The 15,799-nt window shown below is 40.7% G+C and overlaps 1 protein-coding gene across 7 annotated transcripts in view; it reads left to right on the top strand.

Moving 5' to 3' along the window:
- Positions 1–15,799, top strand: part of DYNC2I2 (dynein 2 intermediate chain 2) — a 39,059-nt gene that overhangs the window by 1,728 nt on the left and 21,532 nt on the right. For 5 of the 7 annotated variants that reach the window (XM_065572303.1, XM_065572306.1, XM_065572302.1 and 2 more), the window contains exon 2: positions 212–326. The gene's annotated coding sequence lies outside the window, so the exon portion shown is untranslated. The remainder of the gene's footprint in view (positions 1–211; positions 327–15,799) is intronic. The other 2 variants (XM_065572307.1, XM_065572304.1) reach the window with 1 other exon arrangement.

Raw genomic sequence — 15,799 nt, 5'->3', positions numbered from 1 at the left:
GCGTTTCTTGAACTTTTCTATTTCTAATGTTCCAGCCCTGTTTGCTGTATGAATAGCCGGCAAGAGGAAAGGAACATCACTGTATTTGGTCTCATTACGTCTGTACCATAGCAATTGTTAGTACCGTGGGTGAGCACGCTTATTGACAGTCAGAAATGAGAAGCAAGGGACTGAAAGAGTCATGGAGACTAAATTATTTTCTCCTTCCTAGGGGTGTCTCTCCAGGGCACTGTTGAAGCATATCATTGAGGAGAAACTGCCTCATTCCCTGTGTGAATCTCCTAAGATCCATTATTGTTGCTGTCTTCATCTTCAGAGAGGGTAAGGTAAGTGTGGCTTGTTTTTTTCCTTCTTTAATAGCTGGCTTCAAGTTTAATCACTGGAGCCACTCTATACGGCAAACAGTTTTATATCTACTTGGATTGTCTCTGGCATAAACCATATATTTACCAGGTTTCAGAGTAGCAGCCGTGTTAGTCTGTATCCGCAAAAAGAACAGGAGTACTTGTGGCACCTTAGAGACTAACAAATTTATTAGAGCATAAGCTTTTGTGGGCTACAGCCTGCTTCTTCGGATGCATATGGAGTGGAACATATATTGAGGAGATATATATACACACATACAGAGAGCATGAACAATTAATTGGCCTCTCAGAGTTGGTAAGACAACTCCCACCTGTTCATGCTCTCTGTATGTGTGTATATATATCTCCTCAATATATGTTCCACTCCATATGCATCCGAAGAAGCGGGCTGTAGCCCACGAAAGCTTATGCTCTAATAAATTTGTTAGTCTCTAAGGTGCCACAAGTACTCCTGTTCTTTTTGCATATATTTACCATGCACTGCAGTTCTTCAGATTTGCATATGAAGGGCTCCAAGTACCTTAAAACATGGACATCTGTAGGAAAGCTACTTCCAAACGGGAACATCACAGTGGGAGAAGCCTCTGTCTACTCCTCACCCTTCATTTGAGTCTATGAATTATTTATAGGCTTGGAAGGATTAGATTTTTGATAGATATCAGTAAACATCTATTTCACTGTACACACACAAACTGACAAAAAGTATTTCCATCCATAATAACTGAAATGTACAGACAGGCAAAGTTAGAAAAATGCTACTTGAGAACATATTAGAGTTTGATTTAAGGATACATACTTTGTATATTTTGACTTATCACGTTGATAATTTGTATTTTAATGGTTATAAAGTTTTAACTTTTTGAATTTCAGTGTCTTCTGTCACTAAATAATTTTTGTCTGACCATCCTGTTGCCTGAACCTCTCATGCTTTCCCACAACTGTGAAAATGTAAATAGTTAAAAATAAAAAAAGTTTAAAATAAACATCAATATCCACTGAAATGATATTAAAAAAATTGAATCTGTCAAGCCTGATCATTCAGTATCCCTGAGGCACGTGATTAGTATGGCCCATTGATACATCTAAGGTCTAGTAAGCTGGGATGTGCAGTCGTGAATCCCAACAATACATTATAGTTCCTGGGTATTGATAAGAACATCCTATGAAACTGTTTACCTTTTACCAGAACTAGCTAATTAGCATATGGGATCACAATATATTCATTAGAGAGAGAGAAAAATAGTTGAAATGTTTGTATTTTCCCCCCCCAGAAAAAGTCAGGAAACAAATTCAGATCTGTGTACGCTCCATGCAGTAAGAGAGCGCTAGGAACTCACTTCTCTTTTTGGAGGGATGGCCCAGTCTGTTGTTGTTCCACTGCTGCTACTTGCTTTTTCTCTGATTCTGTTGGTTTCCCCTCTTGCTCCCTTCCTTTCACTCAGCTCTTCTGATGCACTCTTCCAAGCTTCCTAGTAATGCTTCCTCCCTGACTGCTGTTCTCTCTCTTCCCTTCATTTTTATCCTTCTCATGTCAGGTGACCAGTTCCAACTGTTGCTTTCAAGTGCCATGGAACCGCTTGTTCCAACAGTCTCTCTCTCCTCCTTTTCAAAGGGACATCACCTAACCATTTCAATCACTGTGTTACAAAACTCCCATTGCTTTATAAGGGACCAGGATTTGGTCTTGTGTAAACCACACCAGTGATTAATAGTATATCACTCCAGTGTACCTTCCCACCCATTACAAGTCAGGGAGTTCTTGCTCCTCTTCACTGTGAGACGTGACAGGGTGTAAAACCAAGCAAAAGTGATAGAGTAGCTCCTAAGTCCATGGAAGGATGAGAGCAGAGCATACTCCCCATTTCAGGCAGCACGGGTTCACCTTCTGTCCTTGCTTCATGCATGTGCGCCCCCACGCACGCTAGATATGAGAGTTCAGGTGTATGTGTGGGAGAGCTAGTAGCAACATAACCCCTCTGTAATCTGATGTTATTGTTCCTCTGTGTAAAGATCCCAACATAATTGGCTTTTTCCCCTCATCTGATTGGTTTGAACACTTGATGTCACATATCTGCCGTTTTGTGAGATTCTTCAGAGATTGCGCCTAACATTTATGTCTATTTTGTCATACCAAGCACATTCTAGAGTCACTGATGCCATAACAACACAAGTTCTTAAGAGTTTAAAAATAAAATATTCAGAGTTGTCTCCTTCCACAGATTTCCAGCATTATTCAAAACTGTCAACTAAAGCAGTTTCAGTGCGTGAATAACAATGGAAGTATTAAAAGGTGCATAGTACTTCTATGACACATATCTCTTATCTGTTGATTTTATTGGAGAAGATAATGTGCTCATTTTGTGACAGTGACCAGACCATGCTTTTCTGAGCTCCGATTGCATCAAGATCACATTGAATATTACATGGCCTCATTTTTCATCTTTCTCTTTTGATTATGTAAGGCTTGAATATGATACATAACGTAATGTAACTTTACTAAATCATGCTGCCCAAATAAGTATCTTCCCTAAGAGAGGTGAATCGGGGCTATGGCAGATGGGCAGCGTCAATATTCCTGCTCTTGTCTGAACTTCAAATTGGACTATGAAGAAATACTTACTCTACATCATATCTTTCAAACACAATATGTTTACTCTAGTGTTGTCACCAGGGGAGCTAGGTTCCAGAGCAGCCTTCAGGATGGCAGGGGGATAGACGCATTGTGTCAGTAACACTTTATCAGAGGGGTTAGGAGAGTTTATTCCCATCTGCCTTTCTGTATGGTATTGGCCTTTTTGGAGGTTGCTGCTGGCTATTGTTGGATGCAGAATTTGTGCAGACCTGTAACAATAATATCTTAATGGTATGCGATAATGATATATAACAGCAGTTCTCAAACTGTGGGTTGGGACCTCAAAGTGGGTCGTGACCCCGTTTTAGTGGGGTTGCCAGGACTGACATTAGGCTTGCTGGGTGCTGCGGTCCGGGTCCGAAGCCTGAGCCCCACTGCTCAGGGCCAAAGCCCGAGGGCTTCAGCCCTGAGTGGCGGGGCTCAGGTTACAGGCCGCTTTCACCCCACTGGGCTTGGCTTTGGCTTCTCTTCCCCCGCCATCTGGGGTAGTGGGGCTTCAGTGAGCTCAGGCTTTGGTCCTCCCTCCTCGGGTCGTGTAGTAATTTTTGTTGTCAGAAGGGGATCACGGTGCAATGAGGTTTGAGAACCCCGGTATATAATGATCTTCATTCTAAAGGATCCCAAAGGGCATTACAGGCATATACACTGGAATCACTTTGCCCACCACTGAAACATGAGTCATGACAGCTGTTTAATAGAAATATTATTCTTTAATTTAGGACAGGAAGTAAAGAATATGGTATCCAATTAAAACTTCAGGGGGACAAATATAATCAGACTGAAATAACTCAAATTGAAATTTAGTCAGGGCAATGGGACTGTCATTCCAATCTGGATCTGCCTCACTACAAGCCAAACCATTTGTGCTTTCAAGAAAAGGAAAAAAACCTTTTCAGACCGACACCCAACCTCATCTACTCTTCAACGAAGAAATCCTTCTGATCGTTCAGTATTTCTTTCAATAGCTGGCTATGTTGCAATAAGATTAACAGAGAATTGTAACTGCCCACCATATTCAGTTTCTGCGATGCCGAACCAGCGTTCTACAGTCACAAGTCCTACTTGAGCACTGTCCAATGACCCACCATGAACTCTGCCGTGGGGTTTAGGTCTCTGTTTTGGTGACAGTTTTTGTTAGAGCGTTGTTTTGGCAAGTGAAAGAGTAAAGCTGGCCAAATCCACCTATAGGACACAATACAAAAAGGAAAGCAGCATTTTTCTTTTGCATAGTAGTTTCAAAACTATATTAAGTCCATGTTCAGTTGTAAACTTTTTTGAAAGAACCACAACGTCTTGTTCAGAAGTACAAGCATTTCAGAGTTATGAACAACCTCCATTCCTGAGGTGTTCATAAGTCTGAGATTCTACTATATACTAAAATTATGTTAATATAATTAATTACAATGTACATATATAAAAAAATCATAGAAATGTAGGGCAGGAAGGGACCTTCCTCGAGAGGTAATCTAGTCTATCCCCCTGCATGGAGGCAGGACCAAATATACTTAGACCACCCCTAACCTGTTTGTCTAATCTGTTCTTAAAAACCTCTGACTATGGGAATTCCACCACCACACTAGGTAGCTTATTCCAGTACTTAATCATCCTCATAGTTAGAATGTTTTGCCTACTATCTTATCTAAATCTTTCTTGCTGCAGATTAATCCCATTACTTCTTGTCCTACTTCAGTGGACATGGAGAACAATCGGTCGCTGTCCTCTTTATAAAAGCCCTTAACCTTTTGCGCTTTGCACACTTATCAAGCCCCCTTTCCCCCCCCCCCCCCCCCGGTCTTTTCCCAAAACTAAACTTACCCATTTTTGTAACCTTCCTCATGTCAGGTTTTCTAAACCTTGTATCATATTTGTTGCTCTCCTCTGGACTCTCTCCAATTTTTCCACATCTTTCTAAAAGTATGACACATAGAACTGGACACGATACTCCAGCTGAGGCCTCACCAGTGGAGAGTGGAACAATTGCCTCCCATGGCTCATGTTAAATTTGTGTTCCAGTATGACCCCCAGATGTTTTTCTGCAGTACTGCCACCTACCCAGTTACATTTTGTATTTGTGCAATTGATTTTTTTCTTTTGTAAATATAATTCTTTACACGTCTTTATCGAATTTCATCCCAAAGAATCCCACAGTGCTTTATAAGTTTATAGAATAGCTATACAAAAGGTTCGTATCACCCCCTGCTGAAGTGTAGCCACCTATAGTGAGCCCTGGAAAGTGTTTTAACAGTGGATATCCATGCCGGGAACATGCTTCACAGAGCATTTGCAGGATCAGGCTCTATATTAGGAGCAAAGATCTCACTTGCAGCATGAGAAGAAAATTGTTGCAAAATAATAAGGCTCTTGAATTGTTTAGCGCCCCAGGAGATGAAGGCTGCAAAACCTTAGCAAGGGCATATAAGGGTGCACTTAAAGCTGCCGCGGGAGGGAAGTCTGTGACTATCAGTGTATACTCTGAGTAGCAGGCAGAGATGCTCCGGCTCTTTTGCTGCATGTAATCTGTTTGACAGCTCACAGGAACTACGGAGTCTCCATGACCCTGGAAAGACAGCTTGGCAGGCACATATGTTAAACAGGCAAATGCTTCTCTTCCCAACTGTTTATTCATCTCCAGTAGTCATAGACCCTCCCAGTCAGACATTCACATTAGTGTTGAATGGTTAGATAATGACTGAAGAATCTTGCATGTGTCTTCACAGTTGTTGCATCCAAACCCATGGATGTAAATACTTGTGAGATGACGAGTCTCTGAAGCAGGATGTGGCCTAGTGATTTAGGCTGTCTACACTGGCACTTTCAGAGCTAAAACTTTAGTCTTTCATGGGTGTGAAAAAACATCCCCCTGAGTGACAGAAGTTTTAGTGTTGAAAAGCGCCAGTATAGATAGTGCTTTATTGCCTGGAGCTGTGCTCCCGGCGATAAAGCTACCACTGCTCATTTGGGGGGGGTGTTTTTTTTTTTTTTATTGCTGGGAGAGCTCTCCCCCGGTGATAAAGCGTGACTACACTGCCCACATCACAGCGCTGCTGTGGCTGTCAACAGGGAGTTGTCAACATCATATACAGCAGAATGATTCAGTGTAAATAATTATCTTTTTTTGGTGGTTCAATAGAGTCCCCTTTAAACATAACTAACTAAACCTGATCTATAATATTCCCTATGACAGCAGCTCTAACACTATGGTTTGTGGACCACTAGTGGTCTATGGAGCACTTGCTTGATGTCTGTGGAGAACTGTCATCAGGGCTCTTGGTACTGGTTCTCCTTCTTTCCAGCTGCTAAATCACATTAAGAGGCAGCTAAAATATAGTAAGGATGTAATTTTCAAAAGTACCTAAGGGACACTGAAGGTCAATGGGACTTGCTTCTACATACCTGTGACGCTTCTGAACATGGGACTTAGGCTCCTAAGTCACTTAGGTACTTGGAAATTTTTTTACCCTAAATGCTTTTCTTATGTTACTTTACTGTGTAAGCAATTGTGTTCATACAAAGATGTATGATTGCAAATAAGAGAGAAAGTGGTCTATGTGATAGAGAAGGGGGGGTTGGTGGTCTAGGAGAAAATTTCTCTACGTTTGTGGCCCACTCTATGAAAATTGTGACTCCACTCCCCGCCCTATACAGTGAGAATGGGTGATATTTGAATGGAGGAGCTTCCCTTCTCCCTGACTTTTATTAAACTTGCACCTTTTTATATCTGGGGCAGTTGGATTGCTCTGTTTCTTGTCTCAGATGGTACCCTGCTACGCACTTGTACACAGACATGTTCACAGAAGCTGCTGTTAAAGCCAGTACTATCCAGCTGCAGTTTTCGAATGCAGAAATATTGAAATGCTGTCATGCAGTCCACACGTGGCTCCACCACTTCCAGATGTGGATACCGTCTTTCTCTTGTGCATGTAATTTACAACTTTATCCAGGGCGTGAAATGTAAGAGCTTTAATGTGGCAGGATGTATTGACCAATGTAACTATGGCTCTTTTTATGAAGTGGGCTGTAGTCCACGAAAGCTTATGCTCTAATAAATTTGTTAGTCTCTAAGGTGCCACAAGTACTCCTGTTCTTCTTTTTGCGGATACAGACTAACACGGCTGCTACTCTGAAATATGGCTCTTTTGATTCTTTAGCACCTGCACTGATTTCACTCGCAGGGGCAGATTTCTGACTTCCTCACTGACTTGATGGCTTTACATAGGTGGATGTTCTTGCATCCTCAGCAGAGTTGCATAATTGTTAGTTTTGCAGAGAATTAAAGGCCTGATTCAGCTCCCATTAAAGGCAACATTAGGAATGTTTTATTAACTATAATGTCAATGGTTCAGGCTCCTAGTAAAGGGCTGGAAAACAAGACATTTACCTGGATTCATCTGAAGATTGTGATTTGTTGTTCCTGCATTTCATTTCAGTGCTTTATAGTAACTGCTTTACTTCCAACAGTGAGTATTGATAACAAGTGGACTTTTGAGAGAAATTGTTGGAGGAACTGACCAGTGTAAGAAAGGTCTTCCAAAATGGAGTTATTGTCCACACTGGGAGTTATTCCAGCATGGCTCTAGTGAAATAACTTATTCTCCTATAACTATGTTGGACAATTTCCATGTGTGGACAGACCTTGAGATTACTCATAGGAGGAGTAACAGCTAGTTCTCCTCTGCTCCCTTCAATTCTGCTCTCCCTGACAGGGAGGGCTTTTAAATTCCAACTGTATAAACTCTCATTACTGAGGGAGAAGATCTGGTGCTATATAGATTAATTTCAGGACTAAACTCAGCAGAAGGTTGAATCAAAACAGGTGGAAACTAGTGTTAGATACTTGTAAAACATTATGCTGAAAAAAAAGAGCGCTCTAGACACACGTGTATCAGCTGCTCACACATAATTTTGTTAACAATTATATATTAGCTAATTTAGTCCTTATGAAAGGGAGGGACCAGAAGTCTGGATTGAACCATAGTAAGCCCTTATGTGGGTTTTCCCATACAGCGACTTTCAAATGACTTGCTCCCCCACAGGAAAATTAGGAGAAAACTCTGAGTTCTCTACAAGTAAGAATTGGAAATGTTTAATTTCTAGGATTTTGGTCCTGGCCAAATCCTGAAGCTCTTATTCAGCTTTACTCCGGAAAACTCCCATTGATTTCTGAATAAGGGCTGAATAAAATCTCAGAATTTGGCCCTTGGGCCTAGAGCCTAGCAATGAAGAAGAAAAGAACATCATACTATGTGTATTCCATTCCTTCCTCCCCCTCCCCCCTTACAGAGGGGCAGCTGTTTTCTTGGGAATCATGAAAGACTTCCCTTGTTATGGAAAGAGAGAGAGAGAGAAATTCTATTGATATTTGCACTCTGTGGAGGAGTATCCTCTTGTTTCTACTCAGGAAATATCAGATTAAAATAAACACACAGAACATCACTCAGTGAGGAGTGAGTGCTTTATTTGTAACTCTTTAGTTTCAGTCTAACACCTTTTAAATGTTTTCAGTGTGCCAATAGCCTTGGATAGGTGCAATGGGAAAAAAGACAAAGCAGGAGTAAAAAGGGAAAGTATTAAATATGTAAGACAAGGATTTAACATATACAATGTTATGCCATAATAAATCTTTATACTTATGATTATGTACTTTGTACTTATCGTAGGCTGTCATAGCACTTTTTAAGATTTAAAAGTAGAGTTTCTAAAACACTCTTGTGAGGAAAGTATTAAACTATTTTATTGATAGGTAAACTAAGTTACAGAGTAGGTAAGTGTCCACACCAGAGCTGGGACTGGAACTCAGGAATCCTGACTCCTAATCTTCAAGTTTTACCACTAAATATGATGTTTCCTTACATATCACCGACAAGAAATATTCTGCAAGTGGAACTTAATTAACAGTTCTGTTCCTAGTGTGTGAACACTATTACAGTTTTATTTATAGTATTTATTTATTTATTGGTACTGTGGTAGTGTCAAGAAGCTCCAGTTGTGGACTAAATCCTATTGTGCTAGGTGCCGTACAAACACAATTGGTCCCTATCCCAAAGAGCTTACAGTCTTTCAGCTTGCTGTCGTATAGCTGGGACAGCTCTGCAATGCTAACAGAAGTAAACATAAGCTGATAGGACTTGACAGAATATACATGGGAGCAGGTCTATCACGTAAAGTGATATTTTAACATAGTCTTTATGACAAGATCATCTTTTCTCTCTTGCAAATAAAAATATCACAAACCCTCACAGGATTGTACAAGGGAAATACCTTTATATCATGTGTTTCTTGGTTTTGCACTGACATGATTGGAAAATATTTTCTTTCTGCATTGAAGTGGGCAAAACAGAGGGTGAAGACATTTTTTTCCCCAATAGTATTGTACATCCATTATCAAATTTGCCACTTCTGGGATTCTTTTTGACAGCCGGTTTCAGAGTGGTAACCGTGTTATTCTGTATCAGCAAAAAGAACGAGGAGTACTTGTGGCACCTTAGGGACTAAAAAATGTAAAACCCCAGTGGGGTTTTATCCTGCAAAAGCTTATGCCCAAATACATTTTTTAGTCCCTAAGATGCCACAAGTACTCCTCGTTCTGTTTTTTTTTTTACTGCACTGGGAAGTCAAGCTTGTCAGAATATTTCCTACTTCAAGATTGCTATCTACTTTCAGTCAAAAGGAACAGGAGTACTTGTGGCACCTTAGAGACTAACAAATTTATTAGAGCATAAGCTTTCGTGGACTACAGACCACTTCTTCGGATGCATATAGAGTGGAAGAAGTGGTCTGTAGTCCACGAAAGCTTATGCTCTAATAAATTTGTTAGTCTCTAAGGTGCCACAAGTACTCCTGTTCTTTTTGCGGATACAGACTAACACGGCTGCTACTCTGAATACTTTCAGTCAATACTCCTCCATTTGAATGTGTGGAATTCAACATTTTGAAAACTCTTAGCTATTGCTATTCCTAAGGAACCTAGGGGAAGGATTCTAGTGTCACGGATCAGCACAGTGGATGGGGGAAGGGAGGAGAGGAAGGTCCGTATCTGAGGAGAGACTTTCTGGACTAGGAAAACTTCACTGACATGCATTCAGTACCCAGCATGGTTTCCTTCAAGGACCTTGTATTTTCATTCAGTACTGCCTTCTGGAAGTGAAGTTATAACGCTAGTCCTGGATAATAATAACAAAGAAAACTACCAGACTGCCATTGAAATGTCAGCTGGGTGCTTGTGTCCTAGAGAATAACAAAGAAATGCTAATATAATTAATTATGAAGTCTGAGTCCTCATTAACACATGTTTAGCACCCAGATCTTTGGAAATGGAGCTGTATAAAGAGATGCTCTGTGTTTATTCCTTTATAAATTATCTCCTGCCACTTCCCAATACTGGAATCAGTTCTTGTAGGCCTTGACAACATGATAGGGTGACCAGATGTCCCGATTTTATAGGGACAGTCCCGATTTTGGGGGCTTTTTCTTATATAAACACCTATTACCCCCCACCCCGTCATGATTTTTTACGCTTGCTATCTGGTCACCGTACAACATGAGGAAGTTTGTTTTTCAGTCTCAATCCAGATGCACTGGTGCTATCAATGGCGTAAGCTGTGGTATAAGCAGGACTTGGGTAGGGTAGATTGCAGCAAGGTTAAAATGCCTGTACAGTATAGTTTACACCATTGGTAGCACAGGTAGGGAAAGTTTGAATCATCTGATCAAAATGAAAATGAGGAAGAAAGAGAAAGCAGGGAGAGGAGGTGTCACATCCTTTTGGATTAAAATGTTTCCAGACCTGCCTTTCATTCTGAGTGGCACGACCAGTCTACAGCCCTCTTCCTGGGTTTTACCTCCAGACTTCATTCAGGTCACTCTCCAGATGCATCATCCAACTATATGGCTTCTATTTAAAAGTGTGTATGTAGGCTTAGATTACTCCACCTGACACAAGATAAGCAAGGTTAACTTAGGGTCTGTACTTGCATGGGAATCCTACCAAAATTTGCATGAAATGGTAGTGTTGGTGATTCAGTATCTGTTTCTTTTCAATGCTGGGCCAGTGTCCCGTTCTTCAGATGGAATACAAAACCATTTCTGGTCATTAGAAATCACTTGGCATTTTTTTGCAGCAGTAGGAATGTTAAAATTGGTATCTTGGCCATATTCCAGTTTGGATATTTATTATATTCTGCCTCCCCCATGTAGTTTCTGCTCGGTGTGGCATTCTTCCTTTATTGTTCTAAGATGCTAAGTAGTTGTGTAGAGTTGTTTGTGTGTGTAGTCTGTAAAGCGCTCTGAGATCCTTTGAAGTGAACGATGATAAGAGGCTAATAAAGGTAGGATATTCTTATTTACAGTTTCAGAAGCTACTTTGAGGCCTTGTCTATGCTAGAAAGGCTTTTCTGGTGAAGCTATACCTGCAAACTCTCCTAGTGGATATGTAGCTTATACTAGAAAGTGTTCTTTTGCTGATATAGTTTATACTAGTCTCCCAAATGAAATAAGGTCTATTTGCAAAATTATGTTTTTTGCCAGTAACACTGCATCTATACTAGGGCTTTTCCCAGGGTAGCTATGTTGGTCTGGAGTGTGGGGTGTTGTATTTTTTCTTCACATTCCTAACTGACATATGCCAATAAAACTTTAAAGTATAGATGAGGCCGGAATCTATGCTCAGATACTATGTTGAGTATTTAAAATTGCACATTTTAAATAAACAAAAAATCAGCAAATGTTTGCTTAAGAGCAGGCAGAAACTACTGGCCCAATCCTTCTTTTATTCTTGTCAGTGTAAATGCAGTGTAAAACTTAGGACTGGTCTACACCAAAATTTAGGTCAAAAGGCTTAGTTAAGATGTCCTCAGCCCAATATGGACGCCACTAGATCAATGGAAGAATTCTTCTATCAACCTAGCTACCACCTCTTGAGGGGGTTGATTTACTACTGTGCTGGAAAAATCCCTTCTGTTGCAATGGAGTAGTTGCAGCTATATAGCCATAGTGCGTGCACTGTAGACATAGCCTGAGTAGAATTACTCCAAAAGTAGAACTGAGCAGAGTTTGGCTATGTTTCTAGATGCCCTTTTAAAAATGATACTTCTGCGGTGGTGACTGTTTTTATAATAATAAATAATATTTTGCTATAACACTTTCCTTGTGAGGATTTCTAATTATTTTACAAATGTTAATTCACGCCCCCTCCCCAACAAATCTGTGAGGTACTATTGTGTCCATTATATAAGCTGGTGAAGTGAGGCACAGAGTGGATAAGCAACTTTCCCAGTCACATGATGAGTTGGTGACAGAGCTTGGGGTGGAATCTAGGGGTCCTGATTTCTGGTACCCTATTGTTGTGAGCACTACACCATACTTCCCCTGTGGTCATTCCCATTCTTTTTACATTTGGCTATAATTTTTTGTCTCCCTTTTTTCCTCCCTTTTATTAAGGGTCGCCTTTGCAACGTAGGTGCTTGGATGTGAGTTTAGCAATACCTGCAAAAAGGAAGAGGTCATTAATGCCCAAAATATTTGAAAGGATTAAACCCGCAAACCCTACTAAACTTGATTGATCTGTGACTTAATTGGTAATTGATGCTATTTATTGTCATGTTCTTCTGTACCAGATAAGGACTGGCTACAGAGTTGTTTATACACACCAGATGTGTTCATCATAAGATCCTTTAATGCTCTGCCAGGTATGGCTTAGGTTCTTTTAAATAACTTATAATAACCTGAACAATATAATACAGTTTAGCATTCCATTCCATTGCCCCCTTTAAGTTCTGCGTTCCTTCCATTTACAAAATATACCCTATCACACTATCTTTGAAGTTCTGTACGGATCAGTCTGTTACGTGTGTCTGAATCATACTGGTTTTCTAATTATATAGCCTGAACACATAATAACTTGGTTATCTGGCCATCCATTAGTTGCAAATTGGTTGTGGTTAGTTTGAAATCCTTGAGTCATTATTGTTTTGTTCTGCATCTGCCATTTGTAGAGTTTGTGTAACACCGACAGACCCTGGTCATTGATGGATGGGATCGAACGTGGGACCTCTGGAGCTAAATGCATGAGCCTCTATTACATGAGCTAAAAGCCACATGGCTTGTAACTAAGGCTGTATCAGATTAATTAATCTCTAAGTGGTTTTGCCACTAGATGGGACAGAGCACCACACCCAGAAAGTGTGTGGGTTACATTTGTGGGTTACATTTGCTCTGTTGATTGGTCTTTCTGAGGAACAAACTGTAGATGTTGTTGATTTCTGTTGCACTCTCCACGGTGGCTGTCGGTCTCAATCACATATGCTCTGGGATGCTGAATTCTCTTTCTTTACAAAAATTGTAGTTGTCCATCCTTTTTCTCCATCCACTTTGACATGAACATGGTAACTAGGTTCTAGATCTGGCAGTTTTCTAGCTGAGTGACATGTGTTGTAAAAGTGAACCGTCACACTCTTCTAGAATTCTAGTTCTAGCTTTCTCAGAATTCTTATCAATTCTGGCTACTCCCTTCATGTCTGGCCACTTTGGAGATACTTTATTTTCCAAAGTTGGAAAAACAGTTCGGAGTTGTGCTGGAGTATATCCAGTAGCAGCTATTAATGTTTATCTGTAAACACGGAAGAGCAAGGAATAAATCTTCCCGCTGTAGGATTGTCTTGGCTGTCAGTACCGCTCTCTCAGCCTCTCCATTTGCTTGTGGATAATGTAGGCTGCTAGTAATCTGAACAAATCATATTTAATTTGGAATGACTTAAATTCTGCTGCAGTGAATTGTGGCCTGTTGTCTGTCACTGGTTGTTCTGGAATACGAAACTGAGCAAAAGTGCACTTCAGTTTTTCAATAACACTGCAACATGTTATGTCTTTCAAATACATTATTTCTATATACTTGACAAATAGTCCATGACAGCCAGGTATGATGTCCACTGAATTTGCATAAATCTGCAGCTAGTCTCTTCCAGGGTGTGTTTGGTAGAGTTGTGCGTACACTGCATGAAAGGTTTTTATCTCTTAACCCAATAACTAGCCTGTCTCTGATATTTTCATGTTTTGCTTGCCCAAAATCACAGTTATCAGCCAACGTGTGCCGTACACTTATAAAACTTGCAACATTTCTCCTGGTTCTTGAATTCTCTGGTTAAAACATGCTCTTCCATAAACCACATTTCTCTGAGTATAAAGTATGTATCAAATGTAGCCAGAACTCTTTCATTGTCATCTTTGTGGCTCTTCAGTAAAGTCAAAAGATTTAAACGTATGCTCTGCTTGCTTCCCCAGATCATAAGCTAAAGAAGATACCTGTATATCTTCAGTTTTCTTGTAGAACTTGGTAGCAATACTAAATCTTGCAAAAAATTGTTTCCAGGCTGTATAGTCTGAAGGTTTGTCAAAGCTGAAGTTGTCTTGGGCATTGAAGAGTGCATGTTGATGAGATCCTGCAACCTTTGTTGTTGTTCCTTCTGTTTGCAACTGTTGCTGTTGTTTTTCTTCTGTTTCTGGTCTTAATTTATTCCTGAAACCATCTCATTTTCTTCTGTACCAGATATGGACTGGCCACAGAGCTTGCTTATGCACACGAGACCAGATGTGTTTATTATAAGATCCTTTAATAAGTGCTCTGCCGGTATGGCTGAGGTTTGCTTAAATAAGGTATTTTATGCACAGCGCCACCTACTGGCTGAACTATATAATGAATTTAGCATTCTGTTACATTTATAATACATCATATGGAAAATTATGTAATAAAAGCTCAAAGGTTAGCAACAAAAAAGAGCCCTGTTTTTGCTCTTTCCCCATCGATATCTGTGCTGTCTCTTTCATACTTTCCCCTCCTATCCAGAATTGCTAATTGAATTGCAGTAGTGCCTAGAGCTCAGGGCCCCTAAGTGCTAAGTACTGTACAAAGAGATGGTCCCTTACCTAAAGAGCAGAAATATGCTGTATCCCCCACCTCCGCTCCCTTATGTTCCCTTTCTCTTTCTGTTCTGTCTCCCAGTGCCCCTTCATTCCATGTTTTGTTTCCCTCCTCAGTCTTTTCCTGCTCTTGTCTGTTTCCTGTTGCTGATCTGCTTCATTTATTTTTATATATAAATTGAACTTTCTAGTGCTCTGTCTTGTGAAGCACAAAGCAGAGGAAACATAGGTCAAATTGTAAAAAGAGCCACTTTTGTTGTCACCTATTAGCAATTTGTTAATATGAGGCCAGATGAAAATCTCTCTTTTTAAAATACCCTTAATTCCACCCCATTTTCAGTTCAGTATTAACATCTCAAAACAGAAAATTCTGTATGTTTCTTATGTTGCCATTTGTGTCTTCTGTCAATTAATTAATGTTTTTATAGTACTTTGAACATGTGAAGTGCAGTAAATGCTAGTGATTATTATTTTGGCAGGGAAGGTGTCTTAATCCAGTGGTTTTCAAACTGCGTGTCGCGACCCAGTACTGGATCAAGGACTGTAAAGCACTGGGTCGCGGCGGCTCTGGTCAGCACTGCTGATCGGGCTGTTAAAAGTCCTGTCGGTGGTGCTGCCTGGCTAAGGTGGTGATGCTTGACTAGTTCCTACCTGTTCTGACACTGTGCTGCACCCCGGGAACGGCCACCAGCTGGTCTGGCTCCTAGGCGGGGGGGGGCCACGGGGCTCCGCACACTGCCCCCACCCCGAGCACCAGCTTTGCACTCCCATTGGCCTGTGGACGAGATCCATGTGGAGCTGCTTGCGCGCTTCTGCCTAGGAGCCAGATCTGCTGCTTCTGGGGCGCAGCATGGTCCGTCCACGGTGCCACAACAGGCAGGAAGTCTGCCTT

This window comes from Chrysemys picta, chromosome 18 (genome assembly GCF_011386835.1).
Source record: "Chrysemys picta bellii isolate R12L10 chromosome 18, ASM1138683v2, whole genome shotgun sequence".
Taxonomy (NCBI): Eukaryota; Metazoa; Chordata; order Testudines; family Emydidae; genus Chrysemys; species Chrysemys picta.
Note: the sequence above shows the minus strand (reverse complement) of the source record. Positions and strands in the feature narration are given on the sequence as shown.